General features: G+C 45.4%; 1 long non-coding RNA gene across 2 annotated transcripts in view; it reads left to right on the forward strand.

Moving 5' to 3' along the window:
- The window catches only part of LOC147122719 (uncharacterized), a 118,302-nt gene that overhangs the window by 17,788 nt on the left and 84,086 nt on the right, over nucleotides 1–16,428 (forward strand). Inside the window, exons 2-3 of one of the 2 annotated variants that reach the window (XR_015081468.1) lie at nucleotides 3,433–3,549; nucleotides 11,377–11,416. This is a non-coding gene — a long non-coding RNA (uncharacterized LOC147122719). The remainder of the gene's footprint in view (nucleotides 1–3,432; nucleotides 3,550–11,376; nucleotides 11,417–16,428) is intronic. The other variant, XR_015081470.1, reaches the window with a different exon arrangement.

Below are 16,428 nucleotides of genomic sequence, written 5' to 3' on the forward strand. Positions count from 1 at the left end.
CGACCATTACCCTTTGCTTCCTGCCACTGAGCCAATTTTGGATCCAACTTGCCATTTTCGCTTGGATCCCAGTCTGCCATGTGGGACCTTGTCAAAAGCCTTGCTAAAATCCATGCAGACTACATCAAACATGCTACCCTCATTGACTAACCTTTTTTTTTGAGGAGGTAAAAAGGAAACGGCTTTTAAGTGCTACAATGATCTGAAAAGTGCAACTCACTCTGCTTCCCCAATGATCAGTGCCCAAGCAGAGCCAAAGCCCACTACCAATGGCATGCATGTATGGAGTTGGCTCGTCTGGAGCATAAACACTGGCATGGACATGTTGAGCCGAATGTCCTATTACCATGCTGTAAATACTATGTAATGTATGATGATATTGTCTTTTAGGAAAGTACCATGTATCTGCCCTCTTGCCAGATTCCTTAGATGTCTGCACATGACATAAAATAGCCACAGCCATGCTGACCTCACAACAATAGATGAGATGCAGCAGGTCCCCCTAAGGCCACATATGCCGAGATGAGGGCTACCTTAGTCCCCAATGTCTTCTGCTACTCAGCCAGCCATTTCTGCATCTCTTACCACTGAGAGAGCACCAGGTGAAGTTGGAGGCTAGATTTTGAAAGGACATGCAGTTTCAGCATTATGAAACTGCATGTACATTGACAAAAATCAGGAGGATAGCACACATTTTTCTGTGGTTTGTACTAAAGGTAAGTCCAGATTGATTTGTGGCAAGGTGTGAAAACAATTGCAGAATGTATCAGAATTGGAAATATTGTGCAGGGAGAATGTTAGCATCTGAATAATCATAAGGATTAGCTATAAGGGGAACTATGCAGGGAGGGCTGATTTTGCAGCGGCCACGGGTATTAGTTAGCTGAAGATGTCCCTTACAAGCCTACTAATGTCTAGTAGTTGGGAAAGGGTTCCCCTGTGCAATCTCTTCCTCAATCTGAGTGTTGGCTACCTGCTCAAACCACTGGCTTTGGCTACCTTCCTCTTCTTTCTCTGAGTTATTCATCAATCAGTCCCGATTGGCAGAGTTGTGCCTATTTTAATTGGACCAATATGGATGGCACTGGATTGTCTCAGTGTCACCGGACAGACATTAATACCACAAGTACCCACTTTTGATAGCACCACTAATAAAATAGTCTAACACAACATCCAGTCAAACTAAAAGAGCTTAAAGTTAAACTAAATCAGGATATTATTGTCGTAATCAATTATAAGCTATATGTCTTGCAGTGCCCACCAGTCATGGAAGGCATGGGCAAAGTTCTGCAGCATGACCACAATGATGCAAAACCCTTAGCTGGATTGTACTGGCGCACTGCCCCAAAGCTATCAAGGTACCTGAAGTCTGCCTTCAGAATCCTGGTGGTCGTCTCTGGGATTCAAATTGTTATCATTACCCTTGATTTCCAATTAGTCTTCCAGACACCTGTGAACAGTGAAGTTTCTTAAAATGAAAGAATCAAGGCAGCTCCCTGGATACCAAGCATTCACTTGCATAATGGCCCGGATTTTGCAGTTAACGGTGTTAGATTCGAATTCGGAGAAACTCTAGACCGAGATGGAATTGAGAATAAAGTAATAGTTTTATTAGTAAATAGCTAAAAAGCTTGTGCACAAGGGAGAGAGGCTGATTTCCCCAGAATCGAACCTTTCCTCTCAACGAAATACAATCTACAAGCCTTGATATACCTTTCGATAGGTACCGCCCATTAGGTTGCAAAAGTAGGCGTACACATACAAACAGCGTCACTACCGTCACTCCCTTATTGGTTGGCGTGATTAGTCACTCAATGTCGGGAGCCGCCCTGAAGTGTTCTGACATACAGCATAACAGTTTCTAGCTTCTGTGAGCAAGGTTGCTTAATTCTTGAGATGATAAACAATGTCCGCTTTTGGTTGCGAGCAGACATTACAAAGAAAGATAAGGGCCTAGAAATTCAGTTTGGGGCGGCCAGCTCGCTCGCACCCAGAAAGTACCGCTGCGCGCGGAGCCACTTGCGCCCGCCGGAAATTCAGTTTCAGCGCCCCAACTCGAAGGCGGCCGCTATTCAAGGGTTTCGGCGCCCCCGCTTGGGGCGCTGAAACTGAATATCGGCGCGCTAGGTGCCGCAGCGCCACCCGCTGCGGAGCGGCAAGCTGCGGTACTGCAGGCCTTCCTCCCTCTCATAAGGGGGAGGTGCCTGCAACAGCGAGATCGCCGCTCGCTAGTGCCGGCAAATGAGCCCGGCACCACGGAGAAGTGCCGGGCTACCGGAAAACAGCCGGCAATGCCGCCGGGGGGGGGGGGGTGTGGAGGAGGCCGGGGAAGGAGGTGCGGGCAGGCGGCCGCCGAAAAAGCGGCCGACCGCACCTCCGCCTTAACTCGCCCCACTAACGCTACAGGACGGCCCCGTTTTCTGATCGCTGTTTGCAGCCGCTGCGGAAGAGGCGGCCGCAACTAAATATAGCGGTCGGGGCGGTAGCGGGGCACTGCGCACACCGATGACGTCATCGGTGGCGGCGCAGCGCTACTGGCTAACGCTGCCATTACCGCAGCGCTGAATATCGGCGAAAGCTCAGCAAGTGGCGCAAAAGCCCTCTTTGGGCGAAAACTGGGCGCAAAGCCTACTGAAGGTGTTTGAGGCAGAGATAGAAATGGCCGACTCCCGATGAAGTTCAGTTCCCCTTATCTCTCAGAAGGCCAGCTGCATTAAACACTGCTTCTGTAACACTGATAACAACAAAGACAGAGACTAAGAGTCTAGTAAATATGTTATTTCTATAGTACTTGGTTAAGAGGGTTAATATGATGGTCAAGTATCCCATCATGCTTCACAGCTACTTAAATGCTACATGTTCATTTTACATATATTTCCTAATACGTGAAGCTAAACATCCTTTGAATGGTTTCTAGTACTACAGCCCTCCCTACAGCTTTGGTTAATATATTTAAAGACTAGAGGACTCAGGCTTTGATTCACAGGCCTATTTTTGCAATCCAACAACGGCAAAGGAACAGCGTTCACCGTTCACTACGCTAACAGCTGCCCACAGACTTTTCCTGGGCTTTTGAGCGGCAACTTACAGTTCCGAGAGATCATTTTCAGCATGGCACCCTCTGCAGGGGATCTGTGGCGTCTGTGAGCAGGTAAAGCAAGAGTGTGGTTCTTCAACCAATGAGATTGATGAATCCTCACTGAGACTTGCAAAGTCTAAACCAGGAAGTATAAATTAGAATATTTAATTCATTATAAAATCATATACAGAAAGTGAAAGAAAGATGGGATTGAGAGATAAAAGAGACAAAGAAAAAGAAAAAAAAATAATTTTTATATTTAAAAAATCTCCAACAATAATTGAATTCTAACTTGAATTTTTCTATCAAATTATTAAGTATGTGTAATAGTGCCTCCGATATCTCTTCCCTAGATTCTTTTAAAATACGTGGGTGCAATCCATCCAGACGAGGGGTTTTATCCTCTTTGTGCGGTTATATCATTTCTAATCTCAGCTTCCGATGTCATCACCACCTGATCCATCTCCCTGGTAAATATTGAATCAAAATAATTATTTAATATTTCTGTCATTTCGCTATCGCTGCCAGTTATTTTATCCTGTCTATCCCTTAGTGGCCCTATTCCCATCCCGACTTTCCTTTTTACCTGTAGAATATTTTACTATTTTGTTTTATGTTCCTTGATAACTTAATTTCATAGTTCCTCTCTGCCTTAATTGTTTTTTTTACTTCCCTCCTAAACTCTTCGTATTCTCCCTCGTCATGCTGTCCATGTACTTAGTGCACGCCTCTTTCCTTACCCTCAATTTCCCTTGTGTCTTTATTCATCCATGGTGTCTCATTAGTGTTTAGTTTGTTCTTGTTTTTTAGTGGAATATATTTTTCCTGGGCTCTGTTTTAAATGTTTCCCATTGCTGTTCTATATGATTGTTTGCCAATATTGTTGTCCATTTTATTTTCCCAAGTTCTATTCACAGCCCCTCAAAATCAGCTTTTCTCTAATCTATTATCCGAGTTTTTGTCATGCTTATGTCCTTCTCAATTATTATCTTAAACCATATATTATGCTTACTATTGTCTAGATGCTTCCCTACATTTACTTCTCATATCTGCTGTGGTTCATTCCCCATTACTAGATCTAGTAGCGAATCATTCCTTGTTAGGCCATACGTCCAGCTAAATTATGGTAGCAGAAGACATTTTTAGCCATGGTGATGGGCTTGCGTACATGTCAGATACCCAGCTAGTGGGAGATAAAAAGAATCATTCTGGACCCCTGGACAAAATATTGCCACATAAAAAAAAATCACTGATGACTCTTTTCCCCTCAGCTGGCTACATGCTCCATTATTCCCTGTCCAAACCACTATGATGACACATGGGCCTGACATCCACATCCTATCTTACCTCTTCCTTCAGCACCTTATTGTCCTTTGAGCACTTCATCTGAACCCCTCCTTTAATAGACTTATTATCTATCATCCTCCCAAGTCTTCCAGCAACTTCTTTGCTGAATGAATTTTGTTCTTTACCTCTGCACTGAGAAACTCCTACTTTTCATTCCCTGTCCTGTACCTACTCTCTCTGTTCTCTTTCCTTAGACTTGTTGCTCTCCTGTCTGCATTCCTGTACACCAACTCATACATAGCCAGACCTTTCAACATTATCATTGAGGCCACGCCATCTCCAAGATCTCAATCAACAAGGTCATCCCAGATCACTTCCTTATCCCCCTCTTGTTGGCTCTCATCAGTACCCTCTCTAGTTCCCAACTCCCTCTCTTCTGGCTGTCCACTCACCACTGTTGTGTATGTACCTTTAAGAGAATAACTGGTCTCAGACTGCAGTACCGGCAGTGACCACCCCTGTATAAAAGGCGCTAGAGAGCCTCTGTTTTTTAGTTTTCACTATTGACTTCCACCAGTAAAAACTTGTTTGTTTTCACTCCTGCTGGTCCGTGTCTCAATCATTCACGGACTTAACACTGGCGACGAGTAAGAAACGAACTTACCTGCAACTCGGCAGCACCTCAGACGACGTTGTTGAAGGTCGGAGCCAGAAGAAAGAAAAAAAAAGAGTCCAAAGAAACTCGGGAAACGGGCGTCGACCGTCAATCATCGGTTTGAAAACTTGCAGGAGAGACTGTCCACAGCCAGGCTGGGTTCCTCGGTCTGTGGTTTCCCAGCTAATCGGGCTGGTGGCAGGTAGTGCTCTGATCCTTCCTGGGCTGCGGCGGGCTGAAGCTCGATCGGGTGGCTTTTCAACGGGGCCGGGCAGCGAGTCGGGAAGCAAAGAGAGAGAGAGAGGGTGGAGCACACAGGGCGCGGCCGGTGCTTCGAAGCCGGGCAGCGTTCGGACCTAAGAAGAGGCAGGGAAGTGTCCCAGAGGGTCCGCTCCATGACGGGAAAATAATAAAAGAAAAAGAATCAATATTTAACGCGCAAGAAACCGTGGAAGCAGCGCTAACAACAGAGGGGAAGAAGGCAAAGCGCAGGAGGCGCCATTTTGTTAAATCGGGGAAGAAGGCAAAGCACGGGAGGCGCCATTTTAGATTTGCAAGATGCCGAAGACTGGCTGTATCACTGCTTTTGATAATACATTAGAGGACTGGACCACGTATGTGGAAAGAGTCGAGGTATATTTCGAGGCAAACAAAATAGCGGAGGGGAAAAAGGCATCGATATTGCTAAACTTAATGGGCGCTAGAACGTACGGCCTATTGCGGGACCTGATTACTCCAGCCAAACCGAAGGCGAAGAGTTTTAATGAAATTGTTGCTGTCCTACAGGAACACTTAAACCCTGCACCCTGTTGATAGCAGAAAGATTTAAATTCCACAGGCGAACTCAGCACAAAGATGAGAGCAATGCTGAGTATCTTACGCAACTACGCAAGCTATCAAAGCACTGCCAGTTCGGAGCAGGACTGGCAGATACCCTACGGGACAAATTTGTCTGTGGACTCCTGAGTGAAGGAACACAGAAGAAGTTACTCTCAGAAAAAGAGCTGACGCTAGATAAGGCTTTCAGCGTGGCAGTATCATATGAAGCAGCAGCCAGGGGAGCTGCAGAAATTCAACAAAAACCACAGGAATACAGCACCCACGAAATGACACGGGGATTTGCAAAATGTTATCGCTGCGGCAGAACTAACCATGACCAGAAGGACTGCTGGTCCAAAGACAAAATATGCAGACAATGCGGGAAGATTGGACACATTGCACGAGTTTGCAGGTCTGGGAAGAAGACCAGCGACAACAAAAAGGCTACTAAGGAACCGTACAAGAAAGTACAAAAGATGACGGACAGTAGTTCCGAAGACCAGATGAGCGATAGTGAATCCGGAAACAGGAGACTAAGCTGTCTCAAACTTCACAATGTAATCGCAAAAGAGGATCACCGAACCATTTGGGTCACCCTCATGATAGCAGGGTCCCAAGTTAAAATGGAATTGGATACAGGATCAGCGCTAACCGTCATGAATCGACGAGACTACGAGCGGCTATTTTCACACATACCCTTGAGAGAGACATCCATCATCTTGAAGACGTATAAGGGGCAAAAAAGTATACCCCAGAGGAAAAATAAGGGTGCCTGTCGAATACAATGGCAAGAAAATACGGAAATTGTATCTCTACATACTGCCAAATGGTGGACCACCGTTATTGGGATGGGAATGGATCAGGAAGATAAACTTAGATTGGCATTCCATTCATGCAATGACAGTGGACGGTAAAAAAGATGAAGACGTCACTCCTGGACGATTGTCAACAATCTTAGCTAACGCCAACGAGGTATTTCAACAAGAACTGGGCACGCTTAAAGGCGTAACCGCCTCGATAAAAATAGAAGAGAATGCAGTTCCCAAGTTTTTCAAAGCAAGACCGGTACCATATGCAATTCGCCCAGCCGTCGAGGCAGAGCTGGAGAAGGCGGGCATGTTGTCTAAGGTCGACTGGAGCGAGTGGGCGACACCCATCGTTCCTGTCATGAAGAAAACGTTAAGCAATAAGTCTGGAGAGCCAAGGAAGATTCGCATCTGTGGGGATTTCAAGGTGACGGTGAACCCTGTCCTTCACACAGTACAATATCCTCTTCCAAGGATAGAAGACATCTTCGCCTCACTGTCTGGAGGGAAGCGTTTTACAAAAATTGACCTAGCACAAGCATATTTGCAGATGGAGGTTGAAGAGTCCTCTCGGAAGTATCTCACGATAAACACTCACAAAGGTCTTTACCAGTATCATCGATTGGTATTCGGAGTAGCATCGGCTCCGGCGATATGGCAAAGAGCGATGGAACAAGTCCTGCAAGGGATTCCGGGGACTCAGTGTTACTTGGACGACATCCTTGTAACAGGTGAAGATGACAGTGAACACCTTAACAACCTAGAACAGGTGCTCACTAGACTACGGGAACATGGGCTACGAGCCAACCGCCCCAAGTGCGAATTTTTTAAGAAACAGATATCGTATTGTGGCCACGTGATTGATGAAGAGGGGTTACATAAGTCCCCTGACAAAATTGAAGCGGTTGTTAAGGCCCCAGTGCCTGAAAATGTGTCGCAACTGAGGTCATTCCTCGGGTTGGTGAAAAACTATCATAAGTTTTTGCCGAATTTGTCGACAATTTTGCACCCACTGAATGCCCTGCTACGAATGGGGGTAGCATGGAAATGGAGCGATGATTGTAAGCGTGTTTTTCAGAAGAGTAAGGACTTAATCACTTCAAGGGAAGTATTGGCTCACTACAACCCAGCACTGCCAATCAGGCTGGTGTGTGATGCGTCTCCCTACGGCATTGGGGCGGTACTGTCACATAAATTCCTTGATGGTTTAGAGAGGCCGATAGCTTTTGCGTCACGCTCGTTAACTTCTGCCGAGCGTAACTACGCCCAGATTGACAGAGAGGCCCTCAGCCTAGTGTGGGGGGTGAAGAAGTTCAATCACTATCTGCACGGTCAAAAAATTTACTCTACTAACCGATCATCAACCTCTTGTCTCCATTTTCAACCCTCAGAAGGGTGTACCGATAGTGATGGCACAACGGCTGCAGAGATGGTCCCTTTTCCTAGGGGCACACCAATATGACATCGAGTACAAAGGAACTAAACAGCATGGAAATGCTGATGGATTGTCACGCCTACCGTTGCCGACGGTGGAAGAAGACGACCTTGCAGTGGATCCAATGGAGTTATTCCACTCGACCATAGTCGAATGTCTCCCTGTGATGAATGCAAACATAGAAAAGGAAACACGGAATGACCCGACACTATCACGGGTCTATGATTTAACGGTGAAGGGATGGCCAGCACATGGCGAACCACTGCTGCCAGCATTCTCGCCGAGAAGAGAGCAGCTGTCAGTGTGCAGAGGAACCTTGATGTGTGGATCCAGAGTAGTAATTCCACCTAAGTTGACGGATAGAGTACTCAATGAGCTTCATGAGGGTCATCTGGGTGGGGTAAAAATAAAGAACTTAGTCAGAGCGTTTGTGTGGTGGCCGGGAATCGTTAGAGAAATCGAAGAGATGACCAAGAGCTGTGCAGGATGCCAGAAGGTCCAAAACGCCCCACCACAAGCTCCTCTGCATCCATGGGAGTGGCCCTCATCTCCATGGCAATGGATGCACATTGATTTTGCTGGTCCCTTCATGGACTCGATGTTTTTAATTGCGGTGGATGCACAGTCAAAGTGGCCAGAAGTAATAAAAATGTCCTCAACCACCACGGAAAAAACTATCACAGTTTTGCGAACCATATTCGCCAGGAATGGGCTGCCTGAACAGATTTGCTCTGACAATGGACCACAGTTTGTGTCTGAAGAGTTCCGGAGGTTCTTAAAGAACAATGGTGTTAAGCATTACACATCCGCCCCATATCATCCAGCCACTAATGGATTGGCCGAGAGGTTTGTCCAAACATTCAAGAAGGCTATCAAGGCAATGTGTAATGAAGATATACCCCTACAACACAAGGTGGACAACTTCTTGTTTGCCTACCGGAATGCGACACATGCGGTTACCAACCAAACTCCAGCCATGATGTTCTTCAATCGAAGACTACGATGCCGCTTGGATTTGGTTAAGCCAAACGTCCGAAGAGATGTGGAGAACAGGCAGTTTCAGAATATGAATGAAAGGCCGACCAGGAGTTTTAAGATAGGTCAACCAGTTTTGGCCCGGGACTACCGCACTGAGAAATGGCAGCCAGGAACGATTTGTACACGGCAAGAACCTCTCATGTATACCGTGGACGTTGGAGAGAGCATTGTAAGACGCCATGCTGACCAGATTCTAGAGTCACTGGAAAACGTCAACTCCACACCACGATCTGATACACCTGGAAATGAAATGGACGTATCAATTGCAGCTACCGCAGAATCGGTGATATTGGAAGATGAACCAAACAACGACATTGATCTCGACTCAACATTGCCAGAAGAACCTGATACCCCAAAGAGGCGTTATCCAGACAGAATCAGGAAGCCTCCTCAAAGACTGAACTTATAATTGCGTAAACTTAACCAATGTATCTAGCAACCGTAATAGTGATTGTAATTAGTTATCATTTAGTTGTTAAATGAATGTTATGTACTGTTTATCTAAAAGGGGAGGAATTGTTGTGTATGTACCTTTAAGAGAATAACTGGTCTCAGACTGCAGTACCGGCAGTGACCACCCCTGTATAAAAGGCGCTAGAGAGCCTCTGTTTTTTAGTTTTCACTATTGACTTCCACCAGTAAAGACTTGTTTGTTTTTACTCCTGCTGGTCCGTGTCTCAATCATTCACGGACTTAACAACCACAACAACGCTGACTCCAGCAACATGCTCAACTGCTGCCTTGCTTCTGCTTTTGATCGTCTCATACTGGTCAAACTCCTCGTAATCTCCCACCCTTTCTCTGATACAGCACTCACATTTGTCTCACCAAATCCTTGGGCTGCAGGCTTGACGCAACTTGGTGTGTAACTGTCCTAGTCATCCATCACTAGATGGGGCTCATCTACCTCAAAGAATATTGTCTTTCTCTATTATGACTCGAGGAACATCTTTCAGGGTAACTACCCCAAACATTTCTTCACCGAAAACTTCCTTTGGCCTCCCTCACTTACCCCTTCCATTCTCCCCTACAATGCCAATTTGAAGTTTGTGGATTTGACTCCAGCTGCGTCAGCCTCTCCCTGCCCCATCACCACCTAAACACTCAACTTTTTCTCTTTGGTCAAATGTATAGAAACATCAACTGTTCTGTCTCCTCGGGTGTTGTTGCTATGCTTTCAATACTGCTGTAAATCACTTCCCCATGCCTTTTATTCTCTCCAATTACTGCCTTCTTCTGGCTTCTGAGTCAGAAAGTTATGGGTTCAAGTCCCACTCCAGGGACTTGAGCACATAAATCTAGGCTGACACTCCGGTGCAGTGCTGCACTGTCGGAGGTGCCGTCTTTTGGATGAGATGTTAAACTGAGGCCCCGTCTGTTCTCTCAGGTGGTCGGAAAAGATCCCATGGCACTATTTCGAAGAAGAGCAGGGGAGTTATCCCTGGTGTCCTGGCCAATAATTATCCCTCAATCAACATAACAAAGACAGATTATCTGGTCATTATCACATTGCTGTTTGTGGGAGCTTGCTGTGCACAAATTGGCTGCCGTGTTTCCTACATTACAACAGTGACTAAACTCCAAAAGTACTTCATTGGCTGTAAAGCGCTGTGAGACGTCCGGTGGTCATGAAAGGTGCTACATAAATGCAAGTCTTTTTGTCTTCTTCTCTAAGGCACTCACATGCAGCATTGCACACAACTCTGCCTCCTCCTATGCCTGTTCAAATCCCTGAAGTCTGGCTTCAATCTTGCCCTGGTCAAAGCCACCATCATCCTGAATGCCACTTTTTATCCATCCATGTGTGTACCACATACTTCTTTATGTGTGGAAAAATACTTCACCAACTAACCCAAGGATAGCTATTAGTTGGTCATCAGATAACTGATAACATAGGAGCAGATGGCCATTCAGACCTTCGAGTCTGTTCTGCCATTCAATGAGATCATGGATGATCTGTATCCTAATTCCATCCACCTGCCTTGGTTCCATATCTCTTAATACCCTCGTCCAGCAAAAATCTATCGATCTCAGATTTAAAATTATTAATTGAGCTAGCATCTACTGCTTTTTGTGGGAAAGAATTCCTCATGTCTACCACCGGTCTCCTGAATGGCCTGACTCTGATTTTAAGGTTATGTCCCCTTGTCCAAGACTCCCCCACCAGTGAAAAAAGTTTCTCTCTATTTACCCTATCAATTCCTTTCAAAATTCTAAAAACCTCAATTAAATAACCCCTTAACCTTCTATATTCCAGGGAATACAAGCGGAGTTATCGCAAGAGACTGAAATTTGAGGTAATCTCGCCTCATAATTTAACCCTTAGTTAAAGCTCTAAGCATAGGTTTGAGCTCTCACTAGGTGGATGGTAGGTACTAGGAGCTCCTCACAAATGAAAAAGTGAGCAGCGCAACTCACTATAAAACAAGTACTCACTATGATACACAAGTGCTTTGTTGCTATCATTCTGGCCACACCATGGATACATAACATATCCTATTTAATGATGATTCCAATAGCTGGAGGTGCAGAACTTCACCAGCAACTGCATGCCTGTCTGCAGCCCAATCATGGTAAACACTGAGCCCTGGATACAGGAATGCATCTTTTAATACCAGCCACCAGTGAATAACTTCAAGTATCTGTCCTCCCAATCTCGGTTATATGACGAGCATCTGCTTTCAGTTTAGTCATAGAGTCATACAGCACAGAAAGAGGCCCTTCGGCCCATCGTGTCTGCGCTGTCCATCAAGCCCTGTCCAATCTAATCCCATTTTCCAGCATTTGGTCCATAGCCTTGTATGCAATGGCATTTCAAGTGCTCATCCAAATGCTTCTTGAATGTTGTGAGGGTTCCTGCCTCTACCACCCTTTCTGGCAGTGAGTTCCAGACTCCAATCACCCTCTGGGTGAAAAAGTTCCTCCTCAAATCCCTTCTAAACCTCCTGCCCCTTACCTTGAATCTATGCCCCCTTGTTATTGACCCCCCTACTAAGGGGAAAAGTTCCTCTTTATCTACGCCCCTCATCATTTTGTACACCTCAATCAGGTCCCCCCTCAGCCTTCTTTGCTCCAAGGAAAACAACCCCAGCCTGTTTAGTCTTTCTTCATAGCTGAGGCGCTCCATCCCAGGTAACATCCTGGTGAATCTTCTCTGCACCCTCTCCAAAGCAATCACATCCTTCCTATAGTGAGGCGACCAGAACTGCACACAGTACTCCAGCTGTGGCCTTACCAGCATTTTGTACAGCTCCATCATAACCTCCCTGCTCTTGCCTTCATTAGCCGAGGCATAGAATATAAGTATCCCATATGCCTTTTTAACCACCTTATCTACCTGATCCGCTGCCTTCAGGGATCTATGTACATGTACACCAAGGTCCCTCTGACCCTCTGTGCTTCCTCGGGCCCTACCACTCATTGTGTATTCCCTTGCCTTATTTGTCCGTCCAAAATGCATCACCTCGCACTTTTCAGGGTTAAATTCCATTTGCCACTTTTCCGCCCATCTGACCAACCCGTTTATATCATCCTGTAGCCTGAGGCTTTCCTCCTCGCAATTTACCACCCCACCAATTTTCGTGTCATCTGCGAACTTACTGATCATACCTTTTACATTCTCATCCAAATCATTTATGTAGATCACAAACAGCAAGGGACCCAGCACCAATCCCTGAGGTACCCCACTGGACACAGGCTTCCAGTCACAAAAGCAACCTTCGACCATCACCCTCTGCCTCCTGCCACTCAGCCAGTTTAGGATCCAACGTGCCAAGGCACCCTGGATCCCATGGGCTCTTACCTTCTTGACCAGTCTCCTATGCGGGACTTTGTCAAAAGCCTTACTGAAGTCCATGTATACCACATCCACAGCATTTCCCTCATCCACACACCTTGTCACCCCCTCGAAAAATTCAATCAGATTGGTCAGCCATGATTTACCCTTGACAAAGCTATGCTGACTATCCCCGATTAATCCTTGCCTCTCCAAGTGGAGACTAATTTTGTCCCTCAGAATTTTTTCCAATAATTTCCCTACCACAGATGTTAGGCTCACTAGCCTGTAATTCCCTGGTTTATCCCTGCTACCCTTCTTGAATAATGGTACTACATTAGCTGTTCTCCAGTCCTCTGGTACATCCCCTGTGGCCAGAGAGGTTCTGAAAATTTGTGTCAGAGCCCCTGCAATCTCCTCCCTTGCCTCACACAACAGCCTGGGATACATCTCGTCCGGGCCTGGGGATTTATCCACTTTTTGGCCTGCTAAAACCGCTAGTACCTCCTCCCTCTCGATGCTAATATGTTCAAGTATATCACAGTCCCCTTGCCCGATTTCTATGTCTAGTGGTTTAGTGGAAAGACCTATACAGCGCAGCTTGCAACCTTGACTTTCCAGACATCCAAGTACTCAACAACTACTTAGTTCAGGTCCTCATGCCAGGTGTCTTATTAGAGAGGTATGTAAGCTCGAGTTGGACTCCCTCTCTAGAGTACCCAGTGAAGGTTGGTGTACGCCCAAGCTCTCCCTCCCTTAAGTTGCTTCCCCCCTTTTTGCTTCAGATCTACCTGACAACATAGCCTTGCATCTGGCATTCCCAGTTCTGAACAATGAAAGAGAACTGTTTGGATCCATCTTATATGCAACAACCTTAACCTGTATTGGAATTTTGCTGTCTTAAAAGACCAAAGCCTACTGTAAGGGGTGGTGTGTGTGGTCAGCTTTGCCTCTGACTCCCTGAGCGGTTCGAATCGCTCCCACTCCCTTGGTTCTAGACTTTGGACTTATTTGGGGGTTGTAATGAAATTGCAACAGACAACTGAGTTGGTTAAAAGAACTTGGATTTTTATTTTTGAGACAAGAAAATATACAATACAATAATCTTATCACTCTAAAAGGGGGAACACTTCGGAATATACGAGGGAGAATGACAATAGACAAAATCCTTCACCCCTCCCAATCCCACTACACTAACTAGATTGGATTTCAGAGGACATGGTAAATGCTCACCAAATGACTTTCTTGACAGTTGTAGAGGTTTGTGGTTTCGGAGTTCCCTTTAGGTGTGGCGGTTGGGGCCTGCCGTACCATAGAATTCTTCATTAAGATGGAGTGTGAAATAGTTGACTCAAAGACTAGGGTCCTGAATTTAAATAAAGGAGACTACGATGGTATGAGGTGCGAGTTGGGTAGGATTGATTGGGAATGTCACTGAAAGGGTTGACGGTGGATGGGCAATGGCAAACATTCAAAGATCGCATGGATGAACTACAGAATTTGTTCATCCCAGTTTGGCATAAAAATAAAACAAAAAAGGTGACTCAACCGTGGCTAACAAGGGAAATTAGGAATAGCATAAGATCCAAGGAGAGGACATATAAATTGGCCAGAAAAAGCAGTAAACCTGAGGATTGGGGGCAGTTTAGGATTCAACAAAGGAGGACAAAGGGATTAATTAAGAGGGGGAAAATAGAGATTCAATTGGCCCAGAAATTCAGGTCTCCATGGGTGAGTACGCACAGGGTACTCACCCGTAGGCCCAATGGAAGTGCTGGTTTCCTGCATGCACTGCGCATGCGTGGGAAACCGGCACTTCCATTCCTCTGAACGAAGGGGTTCAGAGGTCAAACGCATGCGCGGGGGAGGCTGCGCGTGCGCATCGAACTTCGTTTTTTTTTTCAGGTTTTCCCGGGAACGTAAGCCTGCAGAAGTTAGAAATGTAACAAGTGGTGAATTAATTAAAATTAAAACATTTTTTCCACAGGTTTATTATTTTTAAATACTTTAAAGCAAGGTAAGTTTATTTTTAGCCCCATTAGACAATATAATTTTTTTTCAAAAATTTAAATTGTTTAAAAGTTATTTCATGTAATTTATAGTTTATTTAAAAAATGTGATTTAAATTTTTTTTGTTGAAGATTTAGTGCTATTTTGGGGCCGTAGTATTTATAAGTCTTGACAGCACTTCCTGTCAGACTTATGAATGGAGCATTCACTGCTCCGATTGACTGCCCATGATCCCAGGGGACGCATCGAACTAACTAAGCCCCTGGGATACGCAAGCACTGCGCGCCGGCAACTGGACCAGGCCCCGGATCGGAATTCCACGGGGTCCCACAGCTCAACGGCCGACGCGCGAGGTAAGTGCAGATCGGGGGCTTGCACCGGCGGGAAGCCCCTGACCCGAATTTCTGGGCCGATGAGAGTAAGCAGTTTACGATTCAGCAAAGGAGGACTAAGGGATTAATTAAGAGGGAGAAAATAGAATATGAGAGTAAGCTTTCAGGGAACATAAAAACTGACTGTAAAAGCTTCTATAGATATGTGAAGAGAAAAAGATTGGTGAAGTCAAGCGTCGGTCCCTTGCAGTCAGAATCGGGAATTTATAATGGGGAACAAAGAAATGGCAGACCAATTAAATACATACTTTGGTCTGTCTTCACAAAGGAGGACACAAATAACCTTGCAAAGATGTCAGGGAACATAAAGTCTAATGCAAGGGAGGAACTGAATGAAATCAGTATTTGTAGGGAAATGGTGTTAGGGAAATTGATGGGATTGAAGGCTGATAAATCCCCAGGACCTGATAATCTACATCCTAGGGTATTTAAGGAAGTGGCCCTAGAAATAGTAGATGCATTGCTGGTCATCTTCCAAAATTCGATAGACTCTGGAACAGTACCCATGGATTGGCGGGTAGCTAATGTTACCCCACTGTTCAAAAAGGGTGGTAGAGAGAAAACGGGGAATTACAGACCGGTAAGCCTGACATCGGTAGTGGGGAAAATGCTAGAGTCCATTATAAAGGATGTAATAGCAGAGCACTTGAAAAAAGTGACCGGATCGGACAAAGTCAACATGGATTTACAAAGGGTAAATCGTGCTTGACTAATCTACTGGAATTTTTTGAGGATGTAACTGGTAAAATAGATAAGGGAGAACCAGTGGATGTAGTGTATTTGGACTTTCAAAAGGCTTTTGATAAGGTCCCGCATTAGAGATTAGCGTGTAAAATTAAGGCACATGGGATTGGGGGCAAGGTATTGACTTGGATAGAGAACTGGTTGGCAGACAGAAAGCAGAGTTGGAATAAACGGCTCTTTTTCCAAGTGGCAGGCAGTGACTAGTGGGGTACCGCAGGGATCGGTCCTTGGACCCCAGCTATTCACAATATATATTAATGATCTGGACGAGGGAACTAGATGTAATATCTTCAGGTTTGCAGATGACACAAAGCTGGGTGGGCGCGTGTGCTGTGAGGAGGATGCTGAGAAACTCCAGTATGATTTGGACAGATTGGGTGATTGGGCA

The sequence above is a fragment of the Somniosus microcephalus genome, chromosome 2, assembly GCF_052327205.1.
Source record: "Somniosus microcephalus isolate GS21.2 chromosome 2, FLI_Smic_1.0, whole genome shotgun sequence".
NCBI classification, from domain to species: Eukaryota; Metazoa; Chordata; class Chondrichthyes; order Squaliformes; family Somniosidae; genus Somniosus; species Somniosus microcephalus.